The sequence below is a fragment of the Leptonychotes weddellii genome, chromosome 8 (assembly GCF_054177405.1).
Source record: "Leptonychotes weddellii isolate Sample4059 chromosome 8, ASM5417740v2, whole genome shotgun sequence".
NCBI classification, from domain to species: domain Eukaryota; kingdom Metazoa; phylum Chordata; class Mammalia; order Carnivora; family Phocidae; genus Leptonychotes; species Leptonychotes weddellii.
Genome location: NC_138376.1, coordinates 85,760,488 through 85,770,114, shown reverse-complemented (window position 1 = coordinate 85,770,114; position 9,627 = coordinate 85,760,488). Strand labels below are relative to the sequence as shown.

At 36.5% G+C, this 9,627-nt stretch overlaps 1 pseudogene; it reads left to right on the top strand.

Moving 5' to 3' along the window:
- Window positions 1-2,934: 2,934 nt before the first annotated feature.
- LOC145722859 (large ribosomal subunit protein eL21 pseudogene) lies at window positions 2,935-3,490 on the top strand (annotated as a pseudogene).
- Window positions 3,491-9,627: the final 6,137 nt, after the last annotated feature.

Sequence of the window (9,627 nt, the reverse complement as noted above, 5' to 3'; positions counted from 1 at the left end):
CTAATTTGTCTCCTGGGAATACCAAGCTAAACTTGATCCCCGGTATTTTTTTCCTGTACCTTGACTGTGCATCCATAATCTATCAGTTGTTTCATTCATTCTTGTTTTGCAGCTTTTAGCACTAACTAGCATATTCTTCAACCTACCTTCACACTTATCACTCCTGTGCCTGTTGTCCCAGAGTTAGGCCTATAACCTCCAATTAGCCGTCCCCCTTGCTTCCTGACTGATCCTGCATCTGTGCTACTTTTCCCACCCCAAGTTGCCTTCCCTATCACACTTTGGCTGTGGAAGATACCTAGAGATGATAAGCTGTAAGAAGCTAGAGGAATTGTGGAAGCACAATATCAGAGCAGGTGTTCTACTGAGTTGACTGGAAGAATGAAAGATGTACCTGGAAGCTCTCAGGGTCTCTTCTAGTGCTAAATAGCATCTAAGGAGAGCTGGTAACCTAGAGACTTGCTATTAATCCTAAATGTGGTCCAGCAGCATTGGCATCACCTGGGGGCTACTAGAAATACAGAATCTCAGGCCCCAGAGCTCCAAAATCAGAATCTGCATTTTCACAGCATTTGTATTTTAACAGGTGGTTTGTATGCACATTAAAGTTTACAAAGCACTGGCTGAGAAACCAGACTGGCTGGGCTGAGATATGGAGGCAGAAGATGGACACAAAGCATTGACCCATGAAAAGATTGCCAACTCAACACTAAATCTGCCAAGCAATGACATTAAAGAAGCAACTCTGTCATCCATAAGCTTTCCAGCTGGAAAGGGTATGTTGCAGGATCATTGGTAACTCTTCTTTAAACACTGTAAGGACATAGCCAGACTTAGATTCTTGAATTTTTATTTGCCAAATATTATATTTTTGCTTCTTAATAAATGAGATTTTGAGGATATATGGGTCAACATGCTCCCAAAGTGGGAAGCAATTCTAGAGAACTTCTCCTGTTTATACTAGAAAGGGCCTTGAGCCAACTGAAGAATGAAAGCCTGAAGCTTAGTCTGGGACTGACTGTCACATGATGCCTCTAACAAGAAATAGAAGAGACTTTTTTTTTTCCCTGTCTTAATACTCATAGTAAAATGCTATCCCTTTCGATACACTGTTGGACTGCAACCTATTAAAATATATATAAAGAAATACAGCAGCTGTACCTGTCAGTTTGGGTGAGAATAATTTAATCTGGACTAATTTCTGACAAAACCACGATTTCTCTGCATGAGAGAAACAGTTACAGTCCTAGGAAGTCTACTTAAAAAGTCACTGGTTTCAAGTTTTAAATACATTTACTAGGGCTTACAAATTTTCGGGTAAGGGTAGGGTTGTACCAGTATGGTTAACACAAAGAAATAATATCACACAGAAAGTGAGGGATCCAGAGGATTATGAAAAATATTACATTGTAACCGAGGACTCCGGCTCCTCCTATGTTTATCACACACACACAAAAACAGATTTGAGAAGCTCTGAAACCAAATAAACCAAACTTCCTTTCAACCACTAGACCAATTCCAGAAGAGTAGACTCTGTTGGAAGGGTTGGCAGCGACACAGAACATAGAAACAAAAGAGGGGAGTTAGGGATCACTTCAAGTGACCATAAATCAAAGCAGCTCGAGCTGGAGAAACGTCTTTAAAGTAAAGCCAGTGAGAAAAACAGCAGGCCCACCAAAAGGGCTCTTGTGTGCCTTTTTTGTTATTCCTCCCTTTCATGCAAAAAAGGATGACTAATATTACTTTGTTTCAAGTAGCAATAATTTTTAAATATCTTATGAAATTTTATCCATGCTACAGATACAACTCCACAAAGAGCCACAGAAAGCTCATTCGAGCTCCACTGGGAGGAAGTTACTTTCTTGGCTGGTGTAGAGAGTAGAGGATGTGAAAAGGTTTTATAGATAATTAATGTCACCCAGTTACCAATCCAGAGGTCAGAGAATCAGACTCATTAATTTAATCATATACTAGTTGAAGCTTCAAGCACTTCCTTTTTAAATGTATCTACTATCTTTGAAAAACTCTCCAATGAGTGCCAATTCTGAGAATAAAGAAAACTTCAACACACATCACAGCCCTGCCAACGAGGCTTGTGGGATGCTATTTTGATCATTTCTCTGCCTTTTAAGTGGAATCCAAAAGAAAATTTTCAAACAAAGAGTCTTGTTTTGAAGCTTTTATTCTCTAATGCAAACACCAAAACAAGAATCCCAAACAACTGGCTCATCCTTCCAACACACATTCAAATGTGCATAATGGGATAATGGATCTGCCCTAATGAAGGATAAGGGAATTCATCAAAAAGTCTTAGAGAAGTAAGTGAAATCCTGTGGTGAATTCTAAATCCTAATGTGTTGGTTATTAGCACTTCCTGCTGGGGACAAGGAAACAGTTTGGTGAGAGATATTAATGATGAAATACCAGGGCCAGTGTTAGGAAATGCCGTGGTCGTAGACAAACATACACATGCTACTATTGTTACTCATCTTGTTAGTATGACTATATTTTTCACAAATTATCTGGGAAATACAATAACATTAAAGAAAAAATTAAAGCAAATTTATTAAATGAACTTTTCAACTATCCAAATACAACTGGTTGGTTAGTAATGTTCCTTGTGCACATATTTTCATACTTCAACACAGAATGCAGCTATCATTTTGTATTTGATATTTTCATTTGACATTATTAGCATATTTTTTACTTCTGTTAATTTTTATAATTATAATAAGCATATAATACTCTTACTGTTGCAATATAGTGTGCTAAATAATTTCCCATAAGACAAGTAGAATGTATCTTACTTTTTTCCTCTATATACTACAAATAAAACAGTCATATTTATAGCTCATAGGTTTTTATTTTTTTGCTTATTCAGAATTATTTCCTTAGTATGAATGACTCAATCTTGAATTCCCTCATCAAGAGATCTCCTTTCGGCTGGAACCACCATCTTCCAGTAATTCGCCAAAATGACCAACACAAAGGGAAAGAGGAGAGGTACCTGCTATATGTTCTCTAGGCCTTTTAGAAAACATGGAGTTGTTCCTTTGGCCACATACATGCTAATCTATAAGAAAGGTGATATTGTGGACATCAAGGGAACGGGCACTGTTCAAAAAGGAATACCCACAAATGTTACCATGGCAAAACTGGAAGAGTCTACAATGTTACTCAGCATGCTGTTGGCATTGTTGTAAACAAACAAGTTAAGGGCAAGATTCTTGCCATGATAATTAATGTATGCATTGAGCATATTAAACACTCAAAGAGTCGAGATAGCTTTCTGAAGTGTATGAAGGAAAATGATCAGAAAAAGAAGTAAGCCAAAGAGAAAGGTACTTGGGTTCAACTGAAGTGCCAGCCTGCCCCACCCAGAGAAGCACACTTTGTGAGAACCAATGGAAAGGAGCCCGAACTGCTGGAACCCATTCCCTATGAATTCATGGCATGATAAATGTAAAGAAAATAAAAGACCTCAAGACTGTTAAAAAAAAAAAAAGAGAGAGATCTATTTATGGTTCCTTCTACAAAATGTCTACATTGCCTTTCTAGTTTTTCCCAATTACACTCCTTACCAAACAATTAATAAGGGTATCACCCTCGCAAGAATGGTAACTATCCTAAACAATTTGCCTTTTATATTTATGAACTATATTTTTCTTTAGCTTAGATTATTTTTAAATGTATGAGAAAGATTAAACTTTTTCTCACACACTTTAAAAAATTATATACAAATAATAGTGAATTAAATAAAATATTATTGGAGTTATGATTAAAGTGTGTATAGGATTATGCATATTTCTTTTTTATGAATTGCTTAAATTCTCAGTTCATTTTAGAATGAATATTAAATTTTATTTGTAATCCAAAGGAATTATCATTATATTGTGGTATTTACTATCTATAACATTAAATGAGAATATTTTTTCCTAATCTGTTTTTTAGATTTCATTGCATTTTAAATAGTTTTGTTCATTGTCTTTATTTAGAAAATCTAAAGTTTATGCACACTAATTTGTTAATATATTTCATAGAGAATGCCTTTTAAACTTAAAGGTAATACAAATAATATATTACATTCTTCTGCATGTCAAAACATACAATTCAAAGGCAAACAAAAAAACGGAACAACAATCACAAGAAATTACTTGATAAAGCATTAACATCTTTTCTACATCACAGTTTTACACAAATTGAAAACCACAGTAGATACAAAGGAAAAAAATCTCAAAAGGATAAATGAATGCAAGCCAAGAAGAGGAAATATCTTTATTTGTGCCAATAATCAAAAATGCAAATTTGAAACAGAATTAGAGATAGTCCATTGCCTACCCACAACCTGGATGGGACAGGGCAGCTGAGCACTCCAGGTCCACAATGCCTGCCCCTCCCCCTTCTGCCTCCAGGTGTGCTATGGTAGAGACCTCTGGCCGGAGCCAGAAGGCAAGACAAACAGACTGTCATGTGGGAACCAATATACGTAAACCCTGTGAAATTCAAGTAGCAACAAGAGGAAAGGGAGGGGAAAATCTGGCAGAAAAAATAAAGAAGCTCTGAGATGGAGATTCATATTGGATAAAGAGCAGAAGTTTCATAACTGAACTGAATTAAAACCTCTTTAACTGTTCTGAGTCTCCAGATTAAATTAAGCATAGTCTTCCCATGTCCAAAAAGGAATAAAGATGTCAAGAAACAGTAAGCAGTTACAAGAATAAAGCATTTCATATCAGAGTGGTAGCTGGTGGATTACATCCTATTTTTATACAGTATTACCCAAGATTTTCTCTCTTATGGTGAATGGTCTTATGGTCAATACTGCCAAGGCGAGGTGAGAATGGGACTCACCTACACTGTTGGAGAGAATGAGGTGGCTGCCAGGGTGCTAAAATCCCCAGCTTCCCCAACCCCAACTGGGCCCCTTGGCCCCTGACTTCCTACCTGTGGTAAGGTTATTTTTTCTTCCCATCCCAGATTTTCCATCATCTCTTGATATCCAGCCTATCTTCCCCCAGTGGGATTGCCCATAAACATCTCTCCGGTCCCTAACCTCCTATGCCTCTAAAAGGAGGTGACTCTCTCATTTCCCCAGTAAGTTCTTAATTTTCTGCTCTTTTAGCATCACTGACAGTGAATCTATCCATTCTCTTGGTGAAACCATCACATCTCTATATTAGGGACTGGACTTTCTTCAGGCTTCCACTACGAAGCTGACCCCAAGGACAAGCTACCCCAATATAATACTTCACGTCTTCTCTGAAGCATTTTTGCTTATTCACCATCCTTATGACTTCCCAAGATCATATTGTAGATGACTGTCTCAAAACAGCATACTCAAATAACATCCCTCCAGAGAGATAGATTCCTCCCCAAAAGTGAAATTATCTCTTTATCCTAGAAAATCAAACTTTTTGCAATTTATTAAGTGATCAATCCATTCTTCCCCAGTTGTAAAGGTCCAGTCTCTCCCAGATACCCCTGACATAATTTCATAAACAATAGTGAAAACAGCTACCATTTATCTTGAATGCTCATTTTCTAACAGGCAGAATGTCAACCAATTTTTTAAATATATTTTCACATTTCACTGGCAAGAATTGAGCTTTGGATAAGTTCATATGTTATATTTCTATTTTGCAATTATTGTTTCAAAAACTAAATGGCTTATCTAAATTTCATAACATAAATTTGTGAGTCAGTAAGAAAGATGTTACATATCCATATCACATAGATAAATAAACAGAGGTTTAGAAGGATTTCAAAAGTCCAGATATTGCCTAACTAGTGAGTGGTCCAAGTCAGGATTCAGCTGATCTCACTGCAAAGCCCTTACTCTTTTCTGTCTGTATCGAAGTAGATTATTGCTTGGTCCCTTGCCTGTGATGATTCTTCTGAGGAAAATATGTCATGTTTCTTAAGTTCTAATAGCGGTTGATATTAATTAATTTTGTTAGCAGGACTGCCAAAAAAGGGGAAGTTCTAGAATATGCCTTTATTGTAGCAGGAGAAGCTATAGAATCCTCTACTGGAGGATTCCTGCTGAAAACTCAGTCAATGATTTTGCTAACGATGGTGGTAACTCTAAGCAAAAATACAATGTGTTGACAATTTTTCCTTGGTTGAAAATAGATCTTTTAGAATCTGAGTGTGGAAAATATGCTCAGTGTTTTTTAATAGTCTACTGTTTGATAGATCATTTCTCCTTCATAAACATGATTTCTATTTGAAATCAGATATTTTCCTTTGCCCTAGAATCCTGTTTTCACATCCCTAGGCCTCCTGAATGCTTAAAATATTCTCTGAGGAAAGAAACAATCCAAAATAAATAATTCACTGCACTGTTTTCAAGAACACTAGATTTTAATTAGCTCTTTGTTTGTTTACTTGTTTGTTTATTTCTCTGCTTGCTCTTTGGAGGAGAGCCCAGTGCAAACAAGGGTTAATGTAAAACCTTCAATTTTTTGCAAAAGGAGCTTTCTTCCTTGGATCTGAATAAAAACATATCTGTCCTGCAAAATAAACCACTCAACTGTCTCAGATATTTGGGAATGAATGCTTATCCACTAATTGGCTTCAGCTGTTTTTTCTCTTCATTATTTGAACTGAGAAAACAGCTGTTTTGGCAAATGGTTAAGCCCTAAGTCACATGGTTAGTGATTTATACACTTCAACGTGCTAATGGATGCTTTGTAGAGCACGGTTTTGTTTATTTGATTGTTACAGGCCACAGTTAATGAATCATGACTTTCTTTAAACACACAGTGAACCCAATCTCATAGAGCAGCTCTTAATTTGGCGGGGGGGGGGTCATTTTAGATCATTTTTTTTTTCAGTTTAGTATAATTTGCTTGATTTTACCTCTCCAAAATAACAAGAAAATGGGGAGAAATTGGAAACAAAGATTTATGTTTTTATGAAAACTGATGCACTTGCAAGTGAGCAGGGAGTCAATTACAACAGAACACACTAGCAGCGGGGAAAAGAAAAGAAAAGAGAACAATTGGTCTTTTGAATTATTTGAACTAGCCATACTCCTTGTGGTGTTTTTCTTTGAGCAAGTTCATTAACATCAAGAGCACTGGCATTTGGTTACATTCACCTCTTGGGGCATTAATTGACTGGGACTAGAATGAAATCATTACTTATCCAAAAAGGTATTTTCTTACTACTATGAGCAGAAGAGGTCAATCACAAATGCTGATGCTCTTCTATAATTAAAATAATTTCTGTCATCCCAATAATAGTACTAGTAATAATAATAATAATAATAAATGCATTCAACTAGATTTGATGAGCTATAATCACATCCACAGTCAACATGAGATTAAAGCAATGAGCAGGATAGCAAACTTTAGATTAGAGATTTTATTTTTAAAATCTGATGTCTTCAAGTAGTCTTTTTCTTAAATCATACTTAGACACTTGAGACAATACTTTTCAAAGATCTTCAATAGGGGTCACTTCAGTCTCTGCAAGTAACTAATTCTAGCCTTTAATCCTTGATGTCAGAAAATTATTATCTTACTTAACAAGATTCATCTGATTTTTGAGCAGTTTTTCTCTCATAGGACTAGACCATACTGCTATTTGACAAAATATATAAACTCTAATATCTCAGCCCTTTCATCCTACAGGTAAGGAAACAAAGTTTCAGGGAGGTTAAGTATATGGTCCACACATAGAAGCAGGCAAATTCACTGAAAATTGCATATTCCCAAGTTTGTAGAACATTTTTAAGATTTTGGTTTTGCAGAAAAAAAAGCAAGAGACAGAAACCATATGCATACTTATACATAGAACAGTATGGATGAACTTTACATGTAAGTGAAAGAAGCCAAGCACTAAAGGTTGCATATCATATGTTTCCATTTATATGAAACATCCAGAATAGACTAATCCATAAAGACAAATCCATAAACGGATTAGTGGTTGCCAGGAGTTGGGGATTGCGGAAGTAACAGCTAACAGGTATGGGTTTTACTTCTGCTGTGACAAAAATGTTCAAGAATTAGCTAACCGTGATGGTTGCACAACCCTGTGAATATAATAACAATCTCTAAATTGTATGCTTTAAAAAAAAGATTTTGGTTTTGCTTGTATGCCATGGCCCTGCCCTTGCTTTTGCCTCTGCTCTAGATATGTCCAGTCAGAACCGTGGTTGGGATGAACTTGCAGGCATATAGGACAACAGAGAGAGGAGTGAAGACGAGAACAGTTGAGAACTGGAGTTCGCAGAAAGGGCTGATAATCACCAACCTAGAGAACAGAATCAAAAGATGGTGGCTCAATTGTTTTATCTAAATATTAATGGCAAGAACGAGTTTTGGAGGTTGAGGGCTTGGGGATGCTAAAATTCCATGACAACTGTACATGAGGTAAAGATAGAAGAAGAATGAATATGACCATTTTGAAGAATATAATTGATTTTCACTGATGTCTTTATTGATGGAGATAAATGTCAAGGTGCATTTTTGAATCCCATGTGTACATAGTAGAGGACAGATGGCTCCTCTCCCTTCTTGCTCTTTGAGCTCTTCTCATCATCCTTTATCCATCCAGAATGGAAGTCCAAGTGTGCCATGGGACTCAAAGTAGAAAGTACAGACAGAAATAAGTACAGTAGGTCTTAGGATGTTTGATGAAAGAATAAAACATCTTTGGAGGCAAAGGAAGAAACGCATCATTGGATGCTTCTCATACGGCATGTACTGTGTTGAATAGTGAATCCCCCAAATTCATGTCATTCCTGGAACCTCAGAATGTGACTTTACTTGGAAATAAAATCTTTGCAGATGTAATTAATTAATATGATGTCATACCAGATTAAGGTGGGTTCTAAATTCAATATGACTGTGTCCTTATAGAAAGAGACACACACAGAAAGAAGCTGGCCATGTGACAACAAAGGTAGAGATTGAAATGATGCATCCACAAGCCAAGAAATTCCAAACATTGCTGGCAAACACCGGAAGCCAGAAGAGGCATGAAAGTATCCTCCTGTACAGCCTTCATAGATAACACAGCCCTGCCTGTGCCTTGATTTTAGACTGCTAGCCTCCAAAACTGTGAGACAATAAATTTCTGTTGTTTTAAGACACCCAATTTGTAGTAGGTTGTTACAGCAGCCTTAGGAAATTAATTCACTGGGAATGGCATGAGGTGTGGACTTCCATCAAGGTAAGTGATTCTTTGGGTTAGGCAGAAAACCTGAAAGCATGAACAGTAAATGATAAATCCTTATAGCAAAAGACCTAGACTGGACTCCTTAATGTCAGAGACATATAAACAAAAGAAAGGATAAATTACAAAGAGGAAAGTATTTTTAATATACAAGAGAGACATAGAGATAGTATCCGCAACATATACGTCTCTCTTACGATTATAAGAAAAAGTAAGCTCTCTAATAGAAACTTACTTAAAAAAAAGAAACTCATTAAAATACAATATATTTTATCTACTTAATTGATCAGCAAAGATAAAATATTTTTTTAAAGATTTTATTTATTTACTTAACAGAGAGAGAGACAGCGAGAGAGGAAACACAAGAAGGGGGAGTGGGAGAAGGAGAAGCAGGCTCTCTGCGGAGCAGGGAGCCCGATGCAGGACTCGATCCCAGGACACTGG